Source organism: Eptatretus burgeri, chromosome 3 (assembly GCF_056783735.1).
Source record: "Eptatretus burgeri isolate ZD-2024b chromosome 3, Ebu_testis_v1, whole genome shotgun sequence".
Lineage (NCBI taxonomy): Eukaryota > Metazoa > Chordata > Myxini > Myxiniformes > Myxinidae > Eptatretus > Eptatretus burgeri.
In genome coordinates this window covers 1,585,092-1,599,354 of record NC_140963.1, presented here as the reverse complement: position 1 = coordinate 1,599,354, position 14,263 = coordinate 1,585,092, and the positions used below count along the sequence as shown (strand labels likewise).

The 14,263-nt window shown below is 38.6% G+C and overlaps 1 protein-coding gene and 1 long non-coding RNA gene across 4 annotated transcripts in view; one reads left to right on the top strand and one right to left on the bottom strand.

Annotated features, from left to right (window-relative positions):
* The window catches only part of LOC147029286 (dual specificity calcium/calmodulin-dependent 3',5'-cyclic nucleotide phosphodiesterase 1A-like), a 413,056-nt gene that overhangs the window by 164,830 nt on the left and 233,963 nt on the right, over positions 1 to 14,263 (top strand). The window lies entirely within an intron of this gene.
* Positions 8,167 to 9,152, bottom strand: LOC147029287 (uncharacterized). The gene is made up of 3 exons (XR_015055700.1): positions 8,922 to 9,152; positions 8,574 to 8,631; positions 8,167 to 8,341 (listed from the first exon to the last, which is right to left on the bottom strand). It is a non-coding gene; the product is annotated as an uncharacterized LOC147029287 (long non-coding RNA).

Genomic DNA, 14,263 nt, shown 5'->3' with positions numbered 1-14,263 from the left:
GCATTAATGTTAATAAAGAATTTGATGAAATATTTAAAGAAAAGGATTTATTTGAACACATCTACTTGAATGATGAAGAAAAGGAAAATTTCCCTGTTGATCTTTACAATTCATTAAAGTATATCTTACAATAAATAAATTGATGCAAAAGAAAGAGCAAGAAGATTTAAGGAACATCAAGAGTTGGTTTCAAAAGTTGTAAAACAGCAGGAAGACATAAAGAAGAAACGCAGACAGAAACTAACGGGCGAAGAAGCATTTGAAAAACAAGAGAAATTTTTTAAACCACTTTTAAAAACTTCCCAAGAAAAAATGAAAGATGTTTCCACAGTTCCCACAGTAGAATATACTCCTAAAAAACTTCAAATGTTAAAAGATTTTGATCAAATGATGGAGGAAGAATTAGAGCATTTAGGAGAATTAAAGGTATATGATGATGAAGGTTTATTTCAACAACTGGAAGAGATTAATCAACCCCCTGATAAAATTGTGAATGCTCTTCAAAACAATGAATATTCAGCGGATTCAAAAACCAAAGCAGGACTCATTCCAACAGAACAACCAGCAATATTTCATCTTCTTCAAGAAAAGGTATTGATATTTCATGATGAATTAAGGTTCTTGGGTTCTGCTCAACCCCCTGTTAAACTAACTCCGAGATTAATGTTTCTTCTCACAAAAGATGGAAGACAAGGTTCAACTGTGAGGGATGAATCAAAGTATATTGATAAACCATTGGACATGGAAAATAATGATGATAGAGTATATATTGATCTGCTGAACACTCTAAATTATAGGGTTATTCTTTCTGGTAAAAGTAGGAAGAATGAGAAGGAGAAACACATTATTCAGGCTTTAAGTATCCTTGGTTCAGGTGTTAGTTTTCTTCCAAATGACCCATCGCAATTAGTTAATAGACTGTTATTGTTGTTAGGTAGTAAGAAGGCTGGAAATAACAATTGTTTTAATGAAGCATCAGCCATTTTAGACCAGTTGATGAACATGAAAATAATTAATAAATCTCAATATAAAGACATTTTATCTCATATTAAATAAGATGAGAAGCACAATCCTGAGTTTTAATTTCACAACAAGCGACCACACATCTTCATTCCCATACCCACTACAACTTGACCCAACAAAAGAATATGAGGCATCTTTATTGTCCATGGAAACTTATAATACCTTATTTAATATAACTGATAAAAATGACAAGTTTAGTTATAATCCCGGAAGTGGATACAAAACGATAACAGTCTCACCCGGAGCATATGAGATTTCTCAAATATCTTCCGAAATTGCTCGTCTTATGAAAGAACAGGGTGATGAACCAAAAAATATTGTTATAGACATTCAAAAACAAACTTCAAAATCAACGATTAAAGTTAAAAAATAACTACAAGGTTGATTTCACAATTGATAATTCATTTAGAGAGTTATTGGGTTTCTCCTCAAAAAAGATTGAAACTAATGGGACGTTTTACAGTGATAATGTCATTCAAATATCCTCGGGAATAAATTCGGTGTTAATTCACTGTGATTTGATTGATGTTGCTTATAATGATGGAAAAAAAACAAATGCAATATTTTCTTTCAGCGCATACTCAACCCCAATTGGTTATAAATTCAATATGGAACCTAAAAATTTGGTTTATCTCCCTGTGTCAGGAAAAACCATACACAGAGTAAATTTTAGGATAACCGACCAAGATAATCGTATGATTTATTTTAATGGAGAAGTTATATCCATCAGAATTCACCTACGTGAAGTTTTCCAATAAATAAATACGATGGTTATTGTGAGGAAACACGAGTTGGGAAAATATAAAATAATTTCAGGGGATGGGATGTTCCTTTCCCCATACTACAAGGGTGAAGGTATGTATCTTGGTAGAGGATACTATAAACCTAAGAGACAAAGGGGTGTTGGACATCAATTTCGAGGAGATGGGATAATTGATACTCTAATGGGTATTGGTTCAACTATTCTTAAACATAAAGATCTAATTGGTTCAACTGCTTCTGCTGTGGAAAATGTAGCAGGTGTTGTAAAGAGCATAAAAGATGCCCAGAAGGAATCTCATAAATTACAAGCAATAAAAGAAATTAAGAAAGGCAAAACTCAGTTGTCCCCCCAAGAACGACAGAAAATAATTCGAATACTTGGATCAGGGTTTCAAAAGTTTTAACATCTTTTTTCCAAAATAAATACAAGTATGGAAGCAATTGATAGTATCTATGATTTGGATGATGCTATTATTATCTCAAACTCCACTAAAAAAGAAGATTACTTCAAGGTAAATGCAATAACTGGAACAGACTGGAATACGAATGGTACAAAAAGTTTTGAAAAAAATAATCAACAAACCTATTTGAATCTATCCGAAAGTTTCTTGTTGTGTAAATTTAAATTCACTAAGGCTGCGACTAACACAAACGCTACACTTGTAAATGATTTCTTCTGGAAAATGTTTGATAGTGTGCGTTTGTATATTGGAACACAAGAAGTTGAAGCGGTTGATTATGTCTCTGCTGTATCTGAAATGATGAAATTTACACTCTAAACATTCAGTGATAGAATGGGAAAGGGGTCTGTCGAAGGTTTTATTCCTGATATGTCAACTGGAACAAACACAGACCCTGGATATACTCAAAGGAAAGGAGCGTATAATGATGATACAAAAGCAGAAAATAGTTTTACTGTGGCAGTTCCTCTTAAAGGTATATTTGGATTTTGTGATCATGATAAAGTTCTGTATGGTCTTAAAATTAGATTTCAACTACAAAGGAATGATAATGAAAATCGATTGCTTTTTGGTGTTGGTAGTGCTTTTGGTGATCAGAATAAATTTGTAATTGAGGAGATGAGTTGGTATATCAGTGAATATACTCCTAATCTTAAAACAGAAGAGATGTTGAATCGAAGACTTAACTCAAAGAAACCACTCAGTGTATCATACCTCAAAAGAAGATGTCAACACGTTAAACTCAACCAAACTATTTACACGTGGAATGTGGGTGTTCTGGAAGGAAAGCCACGATATCTGTGGATCATTTTTAAAATGCCAGATGGTGATACTGCGACTGATAACAATAATGCATTGAGTGATAATGCTAAGGTGAAACAACTTCGCGTTTCTCTAGATGGAACATTTTATCCATGAGATAGATTGGAAATTAATTGGGAAAAAAATGATTTTGCTGAAGCATACAAGTCTTACCAAAAGGTGTGTGAAAGTAATGGAAATAAAGAACCTATTTTGGATATGACAGCATTTAAAAGTTTGTATACAATCTATGCGTTTGACCTGAGCGCTCAAAAGGAAACTATAAAGTCTAATCGAGTGGATACTTCCCTATACATTGAAAGAGGAGAGAGTGAAGAAGTTGATACATATTGTTTGCTTTTGGAAGAAACAGAATTGCAGATTAATACAGATAATGGTGTGATGATTAGTCTCACATAATTTTTTGTTAAATAAATGAGTGGCAAAGTACCAACTGGGGTATATGTTAATCAAATCAATCTTCATAAACTATCATCTTGTGTTCAAAATCAAAAGCCTTGTACGATTAACGTTAATACAATTCAGAGAAAAGGAGCAGTAAGAATTGATGTTTTTCTCACAAGAGAACAGGTTAAAATCTTGAATGACACTGGCTCACTTAAAATTAAAATGACAAAACCAATGTTGAAAAAATATTTAATAAGAGAGACGAGTGGAGGATTTCTCCCATTTCTACTTCCTTTATTTGCTGGTTTAAGTGCGGTTGGAGCATTGACGGGTGGTATTTCAACAGCGGTGAAAACTGCCAACGAAAGGAAGGCTCAACTCCAGGCTCAAAAAGAATTGGAAAGACATAACAAAGAGTTGGAGAAACAAATTAGTGGAAGTGGTGTAATTGTAGATTTTGCTGAAAAACTTGAAGGTCTGCCTGATAAAGCGAGATTGTTAGTTGGAGATATGCTTTCTTCTATAGCACAAGCAGGTGTAAAATTAACGAAAAGAGGTAATGGATTATATCTTTCTAATAAATAAATGAGCATTGATGAGTGGTTGAAAGAATTTGGAAAGAATACAACATCAAATTTACAACTTGTCAAATATTGTAAGAAATTAAAAATTCATAATGTGGTTATTTGTATGAGAGATGAATTAACAAATGTGCCGAAACATACAAAGAATATTATTATGAACTTAGAAGATAATAATGGGAACGGTTCTCATTGGGTTTGTATTTTTAATAGTCAAGGCAAATATTATTTTGATAGTTTTGGTCTTCCACCACCTGTTGAAGTCATAAAATTCTTACAGAATGGTGTTTATCAAACATTTCAAGTCCAATAATTAAATTCCAAGTGTTGTGGTCAATTATGTCTGTATGTGTTATTTCAACTCAACAAAAATAAAAATTTTTATGATATTATTTTTAATCCAATATAAATGACTTATGTTGGTAAAGATGGTTCTATATTTGGTGTATCTCAAGAACTGAATATTGATTTATCAAATTATTACACAAAGGCACAGGCTGAACGACATAAATATAATATAACCAAAAATATTAACATGAAAAATGCTTATAAATTAAAAAATTATCCAAGCCCGACTGACGCGAATGACTTGGTGAGATTAAGCGATTTATCACAATATATATCCTTAAATAAAACGGCCGTGTATTCCAAAGATACAGAAGTGTTGATATTATCTCCAGGTCATACAGAATTCACAGTTCGAGTTAAAATAAATTTTTATAAAGAAGGGCGTATCGTTTGTATGAGAATAGAACAATGGGGGTATGATATGAATGATTTAGGGTATAATTGGTCATTTAAAATTAACCTCGAAGACCTGGAACAATTAAATCAGTCTCGTAAGGAAGAATATTATCCACTTGGTATCGAGAATGAGTTTTTTGGGGCCACGATTAGTAAACAACAAATAAAAGAATTTAATAAGGGTAAATATAATAATGGTTTTGCCCTTGTTTATCTCATGAAAACAGAAAAAACAGGATTATATATAATAAGTAAGGAAATACAAAATGATTTAACTATGGGAAGATGGGGAGGTGTTTCGTGCCATAATATTATTCTAACATATATTTCTAATACATAAATGCTAGAAAGAATGCTTCAAGAAAGTTATCATTTCTGTGTCCAAGCATACCTTCAAGAAAAGGGTATTCGGTATTTTAATAAATATGTTCTACAACATAAGAATGAGGTATTTTCAATAAAAGATTGGCATTATGCTGATGTTGATAAACCGACAACTTTAGATTTAATGAAAATGTTAAATAATGAAAAAATTATAAAGTTAAGAAAAGGTAAGGCTCTTTTAGAAATTCAAAAGAAATTTTATTGGTTTCCTGTTGTAAAAAAAATTATTTTGGATACAGGAATAACAAGAAATCCTGATGAATATATGTATGATATTCTATGGGGTGTAAGCGATTCAAGGATAATAAGAGATGAGGAAGGAGTTGAAGAAGAGAGGGAAGAGGAGGAAAAGGAGAAGAGAGAGAGGGAGGAAAGAGAGAAGAGAGAGAGGGATGAAAGGGAGAAGAGAGAGAGGGAGGAAAGAGAGAAGAGAGAGAGGGAGGAAAGAGAGAAGAGAGAGGGATGAAAGGGAGAAGAGAGAGAAGAGAGAGAGAGAGAGAGAGAGAGAGAGAGAGAGAGAGAGAGAGAGAGAGAGAGAGAGAGAGAGAGAGAGAGAGAGAGAGAGAGAGAGAGAGAGAGAGAGAGGGAGGAAAGAGAGAAGAGAGAGAGGGAGGAGAGGGAGGAAAGAGAGAAAATGAATAAATATCAAAATATGGAAACCAGTGAGATTAAAAAAAGATTGGTGGTATTACAGAAAATAACTCAACCTACCGAGGAGGAAAACAAAGAATTGACAAGTCTATTTGAAATATTTTCTTCAAGACTATTGACATCGACAAGATATTCATTTTAATTCAAGTTTTTCATTTATTTGTTTTTTTCTTGAATAAATGGAGGAGAGAGTGAAGGCATTTCTAAGGATTCTTTATGTTTTAAAAATTAAGATTCAAATGTGCATGTTGGAAACTAAAAAGGTTTTTGCACTCTGCAGGAATTTTTCACATAAATAAATGAGTTATTGTCTCAAATGTAAAAAGAAAACTAACACTAAAAATATTTCATATATTAAAAGTAAAAATAACAGGGTTATACAAAAAGGTATATGTTCGGTGTGTGGTTCAAAAAAAAATCAATTTATCTCCAAACACAAACGAGGAGGAGATATACAAAAGTTTTTATCAGGAAGTAAATTTACAACTACTGGAATACCAGGGGAATTACATCTTCCAGGGTATTCTTTCTGTGGTCCAGGCACAAACTTGGATAAAAGATTCGATGAGGCAGACAATCCTAAATCCTGGAGTAAGCCTATCAATAGAGTTCATGAAGTGTGCATGAGACACAATATTGATTATGGGAATACCACAACTTTGGAAGAAAAGCATGAAGCCGATAGAGAAATGTTGTATAATTTGTCTCTGATACAAAATCCAACCTTGAGAGAAAAAGTTGATAGGTTCATCGTGAAGAAGATGATCGGTGCTAAATTGAAACTTGGACTTGGAAATTCAAAAAACTTGTAAGCTCTAATGATGTCATTAAGATTGAAGAGCAATTAGCTGATGAATTACATAAACCAATATTCACAAAGTTTCAGAGAAGGAAAGTTTATTCCAAGGAAGTTGATTATATCTGGTCTGCTGATTTGATTGAACTCAATAATGATAAGGGGTACAAGTATGCTTTAACCATTATTGATTTGAGGAGTAGATACGTATGGGTTGTACCATTAAAAAACAAAACAGGTTATACTCTTATGTTGGCCTTTCAACAGATATTTAATAAAAGTAAGAGAAAACCTAAAAAATTGTGGACTGATGAGGGTAGAGAGTTTTATAACAAGACATTTATGAATTTTCTAAAAAAATAACAGTATTACATTATACAGTACCTTTAATGAAGGGAAGGCAGTTGTTATTGAACGTTTTAATCGTACCTTAAAAGAGAGACTATATAAAAAATTCACACAACTCGGTTCACAACAATGGTCATCTTTTATTCAGGATATTGTGGATAAGTATAATGACACGATTCACACGTCAACAAATATGAAACCATCAGAAACATTTACAAAATTAAAATATGAAAAAGAGATTAATGTCAGAAAACCTAAGTTCAAAGTTGGTGATTTCGTCAGAATATATAGGTGGAAATCTCATTTTGAAAAGGGTTATATTAAAAGATGGACGAACGAGCTTTTTAAAATTGTTGATGTAATAGATAGGGTTCCTTGGACTTATAAGATATATGATTTGGAAGGGGAAGAGATTTTAGGTTCATTTTATTCACAGGAATTACAAAAGACAAAGATAAATTGAAATTTTTTGACTCTGCCCCTTTTTGACTCCGCCCACACAAACCCCACCCCACACAAACCCCACCCCACACAAACCCCACACAAACCCCACACAAACCCTGCCCACATAAATCCCACCCCACACAAACCCCTCACAAGCTCCACACAAGCTCCACACGCACAAACCCCTCACAAGCTCCACCCATATTCATCATATTCACATAATTAGTGATTAGTTAATTAGTTCCCCACACACAACATGTTTATTTAATTAAAAAATTATCCACCCATCCACACAAGCTCCACCCATCCACCCATCTCTCCACCCATCCATTTATCCACACAAACCTCATCCACATAAACCTCATCCACATTCACCCCGCCCACATAAACCCTGCCCACATAAACCCTGCCCACACAAGCTCCACCTACATAAAGCCTGCCCACATAAACCCTGTCCACATAAACGCCCTGCCACAAGCCCCGCCCACACACGCCCTCCCACCGAAGCTCCGCCCACACAAGCCCCACCCACACAAGCCCCACCCACACAAGCCCCTCCCACCGAAGCCCCACCCACACAAGCCCCACCCACACAAGCCCCGCCCACACAAGCCCCGCCCACACAAGCCCCACCCCCTCATCCCCCTGTGCGCCCCCACCTTTGACCCACCACCTCCCTCATCCCACCCCCACCCTTCCCCACACACACACATGGAGGGGAGGGATGGGATGAGGGGGTGATGGGTCATTGGGGGAGCGCACCTACCCCCCCTTCATGTCTTAATCCTTTTTTTGAAATTTAAAATCAAGTAATTGTAAACAAAACAAATATAATTTATTAAAATTGAAAATATTAAATATTCATTTGCGAGAATGTATAATCTTTCCCAGCAATCTTCTTCAGATGTCTTGTGATTTCGAAACTCAGACACCATATTCTGTTTTGAAACAAAAAGTGGATAATAATTACATGGTCATATGAGTAAGCCTCGTTGACCACTGAATTAACACACCAGGAGCCTGTCATCCTTTCAAGGCCAATAAAATGAATTCCAGTGTACTGGCAAAACCGCGTCCAAACTAATGATGCAACCAACATAAGACGACATTCTAAAGAGAGAGTGATATTAATAAAAAAAAATAACTAAATAATAATTCAGAAACATTTACCTCCAGAAAATCATGTGTTGTACCAGATTGCTTCAACAGCTGATGTTGTGTGATAGTGCTGAAAAAAAAATAAATAATAAGTCAACGGTATAGATGGAGAGACAGACAGAGAGAGGTAGGTAGAAAGAAAGACAGAGAGATACAAAGAGACAGACAGGGAAAGCGACACACACGCACACACACACACACACATATATATATACACACACACACACACACACACACACAGACACATATATATACATATATATATATATATATATATATATATATATATATATATATATATATATATATATATATATATATATATACACACACACACACACACACACACACGTGTCTCACCATTGGTTTAATTCATTCGAGATCAGAGGCCGTGATAAGACTTCGTACCAGTCATTATAAATGTTTTTCAATTCTCTTCTAAAATCATTGACCTCTTCAATAAGAGCATTCATTTGATGCACCTCATCGTGATATGTGAACTCCACTTCTTTCAAGGACCTGCCAAGAAAAAAATATATATATCAGAATTATCACGATTTAATTTATAATCAATTGCTTCATCGTTCAAAGAGGAACCAACTTACCAACTTTGTGTTGACCTGTTTTGTTCATCGGAAGAGAGTGAGTCCATGTCTCTGGGCCGTGATAAGACGTCGTGTCAGTCTTTAAAAATGTTTTTCAATTCTCTTCTAAGATGATTGACCTCTTCAATAAGAGCATTAATTTCATGCACCTCGTCGTGATATGTAAACTGCTCTTCTTCCAAGGACCTGCCAAGAAAAAAAAATATATATATATATCAGAATTATCACGATTTAATTTATTATCAATTGCTTCATCGTTCAAAGAGGAACCAATACACAGGCTTACCAACTTTGTGTTGAGCTGTTTTGTTCGCGGAAGAAAGATCGCTCATGTCTCAGTTGTAAAAATGAAAATCCCGTCTGGCAGAAACTTTGTCTGGCGAATCACTTATAAGGCAACGACGAGGAAATTACCTAATCATTGGGTGTAGCCACAGGAAATGACACCGGGTGAGACAGCTTGGAAAATAACTGGGTGATATATTCTCAAATTGTATGAATCATTTTCAAAACATACTTAAAATACCCTGAAATGGTTTTGATTAAACATGTTTTCAGTTCGTGTTCTGAGATAAAATATAAACACGAGACCTTGTCTCACAGAATAGTTCCTGTTTTTCTTTTCACAGCACGACCGTGTCAAAAAAACACTTCCTCATTTTCACGGCATGAACTGAAAACATTTGAAACAAAACTTTTTTTATAGCGTGGTTTATGCACAAAAATGATTTGCAACTCGGGCGGTGGCCAGATGAGATCATTAAGAGAAGTTTATCATTTCATAATGACACAAAAGGGGTATCTTAAAAAATATAAAGATTCAAATGTTTTGTTTTTCAATATTTTAGATGGGGATTATTGTGCAAAGAAAATTAAACTATTGAAGGAATTTGAGAATGAACAAATCTTTATAGGTTCAATGAGTGAGCTGTTCAACCCCCAGGTGTTCAATTCAATGAGGTTCAACCTCCAGGTTAAAAGGGGAGACAAATAAATATACCTTGGGATAAAAAGGGGGTTTATTTTGAGGGAAAAAAATAGGAATCGCTGAAAATCCCCCATTCATTTACATGGGGAAAAGTGAGCCAGAACCAGTATATTCACCCTACTTATGTATATATATATATATATATATATATATATATATATATATATATATATATATATATATATATATATATATATATATATATATGTAGTGACGTCCACGGGACTTGAACAGTCCCACCAACGTACAATGAGCCGAAACGATGGAGGCGGTTTATTTATTTATAACCCAAAGATGGCGGTTCTAATCGTTCTACCGCAAACGGGACGAGGAAGGTGGCACGAGTTGCTTTTCACTGAGTTGATGATGTTTATTTCTCTAACCAGAAATAACAAGACTCGGCAAGAAGAGGGATCCGGGGCGATTCGACGGGATGGTGTGGGATCGGGCGTGGGGAAAACACAGACAATTCCAATGGATATACCAATCTCAAACCCTCTAAGGCGCCAGGTACACACACACACACACACACACACACACACACACACACACACACACACACACACACACACACACACACACACACACACACACACACACAAAACGTAGTGATTCCTGGTGGTCAGGCTGGACCGTGGTGTGGACGCAACAGTCCCTGGATTGGTGTCGGACGACCTGGCCTTGCTCTCGTCAGGGGGGCGGGAGAAACCGTGGTGCTGTCGACCTTCTGGTCTTGGCCCAAGTCCGCTCACAGCCGCCAGGGAACCAGTTCTGGCACCAAATTGCGAGCAGGAGAGGGAGGCAGGTCCGCCCACCGTTCGACCCCGTACTCCGAGCCAGCAGAACCCCAGAACCAACCAAGGTGAGGCACGAGGCTCAGCAAGGCTACAAGACATGATGAAACCAGGGCTGAATCAGCGCAACAACAAGCACGCTCCCAGCACAACAACCTCCACCCCAAAAAAACGGTCTTTCTGTCCCGATCTTCTTCCTCTTCCTTTTCGACCCCGAACAGAACCTTTTTATGCTCCTGTCCTCGTCACTTTCAATCGAGCCATTTATTGGCCCTCCGCCGTCGCCTTCCGCCAATCGTGATCACGGGGCGGAGCCATCCACAGCACTGTCCTGTGACGTCACGGCAAGCCTCCAGAGAATACTAAAAGGGGTTTACGCAGACACACTTACCCTATCCCGTATCCCTATCTAATTACGTGACAATTATCATTTCCCCCTTGAAGAAATGGACATTTACTGGACAACTTATCACCACTGAATTGCTACTTATTACATCGAGATCCTGGCACACTCGAACAGCATGGCACACCTAATTAAACATCCTAATTACCCTTTGAATGCATACCCCCCCTCAAACGTAAGAATATATATATATATATATCGTTGCGGGCCGGGGGGTCGGGTGAGGAGACCAGTTGAAGGGGGAAGCGAGATGTCGATTCCCACCAGACTCTCCGGAATTGTAGGCCGTCGCACAAAGATAATTCCGTGATGCGGTGGGTCGCTTCACCGACCGTGGACGCCAATAACTCGACCGCGTGACCTAGGGTCCTCCAGTCTATGGGTTAATGGGGTTACCTAATTAATCACGTGGTTTAATTACTGGGGAAACACGCCCTCGGTACGCCTTGTGCGAACCGGATCACTCTACCAGACCGGATCACTTTACCGGATCGGATGTAGCCGAGCGACACTGCCAAGGACGTACCGGCTAAAAGGAAAGGATCGTTGGGAATAAAGTCCCGGCTAAAGTAGGATTTGGACCATGCTTGATCAATGGATGAAAAGACAAAACCGAGCATGGAACATTCCTAATAAACCAATAATACAGTTTAGTAATACACCAATGAACTTGTGAGTAAATTAAAACAACTAGTCAGCCATCAGAATCCATCCCCAACTTTTTGAGATATCCTTTTCACAGACAAACAAATAAACCAATGTCACCCACAGGGTGCTATCTTGCCAAAAGGTGACCACGTGTGACTTCTTTAAGGTCACCCGGAGGTGAACAGAGCTGCTATCCACCAGGAGCGACTCCTTGAGGAATATTTGCCTACGAGAGATTCCGATGAGAATCGTTCTACAGAGTAACCATGAAAAATATGCGTTTGCCTCATAACGTCACCAAATGACGTCATAATGTCTCAAGCTTGACATATCTCGAAAGCACTCATCGAGGTGTTCAATTTGAGGTACTACACGATATGGTTCCTAAAACTTGAAAATTTGACCTTGGGGTCAAATATGTTTGACCTCAGGCGTTAATCATGAAGGTCAAGGCCAATCGCCACCAAAAATTAATAAGCTGAGCGCCAGAACATGAACTATATTCCCATGAAGTTTGAAGACGATCCGATCAAAATTACTCAAAAAATAAGGGTTTCGTCGACTCCCCTGATTTGAGACAGTGACCTTGACCTTTGACCTTGACCTTCAAAATTTTATGCGCTGAAAGGGACCTTTATAGGCCTCTGATATGCGGTTACAAAAATTTCCAATGATAACTGTGCTCTGCAGAGTGATTTATACGTGATTACAGACAAAAAAAAACAAACAAAAAAAAACATATGAAGGTTAAGGCCAATCGCCACCAAAAATTAATTAGCTGAGTGCCAGACCATGAACTATATTCCCATGAAGTTTGAAGACGATCCAATCAAAATTACTCAAAAAATAAGGGTTTCGTCGACTCCCCTGATTTGCGACAAAGTGACCTTGACCTTCAAAATTTTATGCGCTGAAAGGGACCTCTATAGGCCTCTGATATGCGAAGTTACAAAAATTTCCAATGATAACTGTGCTCTGCAGAATTTTTTATACGTGATTACAGACAAAAAAAAAAAACAAACAAAACATACAAGCTGACTAACATATCTTGCAAAAACTTCGTTTTGGCAAGATAATAATCGTAATTTATTTACAAGCAGGCGAGGAAAGCTATGTGGCACAGTGAACATTTATTGGGGTGTGTTGTGCAGAGATAGAAAGAAGCGTGGTGCGGCAATAAACTGGCAACTTACAAAAGGGGACACAGTGCAGACTTAATGCGGAAATAATAACAATAACAATGTTAACAATCTTACTTAAGCAGACAGGCGCTAGCACACACGCACACACACACACACACATGTTCACACAGACACAGAACCCGGTAAAGAGGGAGTTCTGCAACTGGGAGGGAGGCGGGGAGGGGGAGGTTGAGGCTATGATATAGGTGCCTGTGCGCCCGACGGCACGACGTGCCACCAATACGTTTTTTGGGGGGATGCTCTGGGGTGCGGTACCCAACAGTGGGTGTGTTGCCTCTGGCCCAAGCCGCACATCTGGAGACTGTGCTCATGAAGGAGGAGCTTGAGTGGAGAAGGGGCGACGTCCAGAGGGCGAGGGTGGAGCAGTGGGCGGAATCAGGTAGGCAGGTGGGGTCGGCGTGGTGTGGGCAGAACTGAGGAGGCGGAGTCAAGGAGCAGGAGGCGGGTCGTGGAGATGTTGACGAGGCGTGGGCGGAGACGAGGAGGCCGAGACGAGAAGCAGGAAACCACAGACCGACCCGGCAAGAGGGACTGCGCCGACCTTTTTAGGGCCCGCAACTCGGGGGGGGGGGTGGGGTGGAGGGCCATGCCAAATCCAAACGTCATCACCCGAATTGGGCGCTCCGATTGGCCCCGACCCCTCACGTGGCCCGCCAGCTTGGGCCGGAAACCGCCTCACTTCGTTTCCGGCAAGGCCTCCCTTAACAGCGGCAATATTGCGCTCCGAAACCACGAGATGACATGAATCGCCCACACCGAAATTGGCACGCGAATCAACCTGTAAAAATCCCCGGGCGAGCGGTCGAATGTCCTACACGCTGATCATGTCCTGCACGCTGAATGTCGGGCATCCGACCAGCGCTGATCAACGCGTTCGTTCCGCATGCGCCAACATGGCCCGCACTGTACATTCCCTGGCTCGATCGCAGCCTCGCTGCCCACAGAGACGAGAAGACATTCACCATCTGTGGAGGATCCACCGCTGCCAGTGAGGACCGAAGGTACATCGCCATGGATAAATCCATGCACGTTTCACGAGCGGCTTACGTGTCTGCTTTCGAG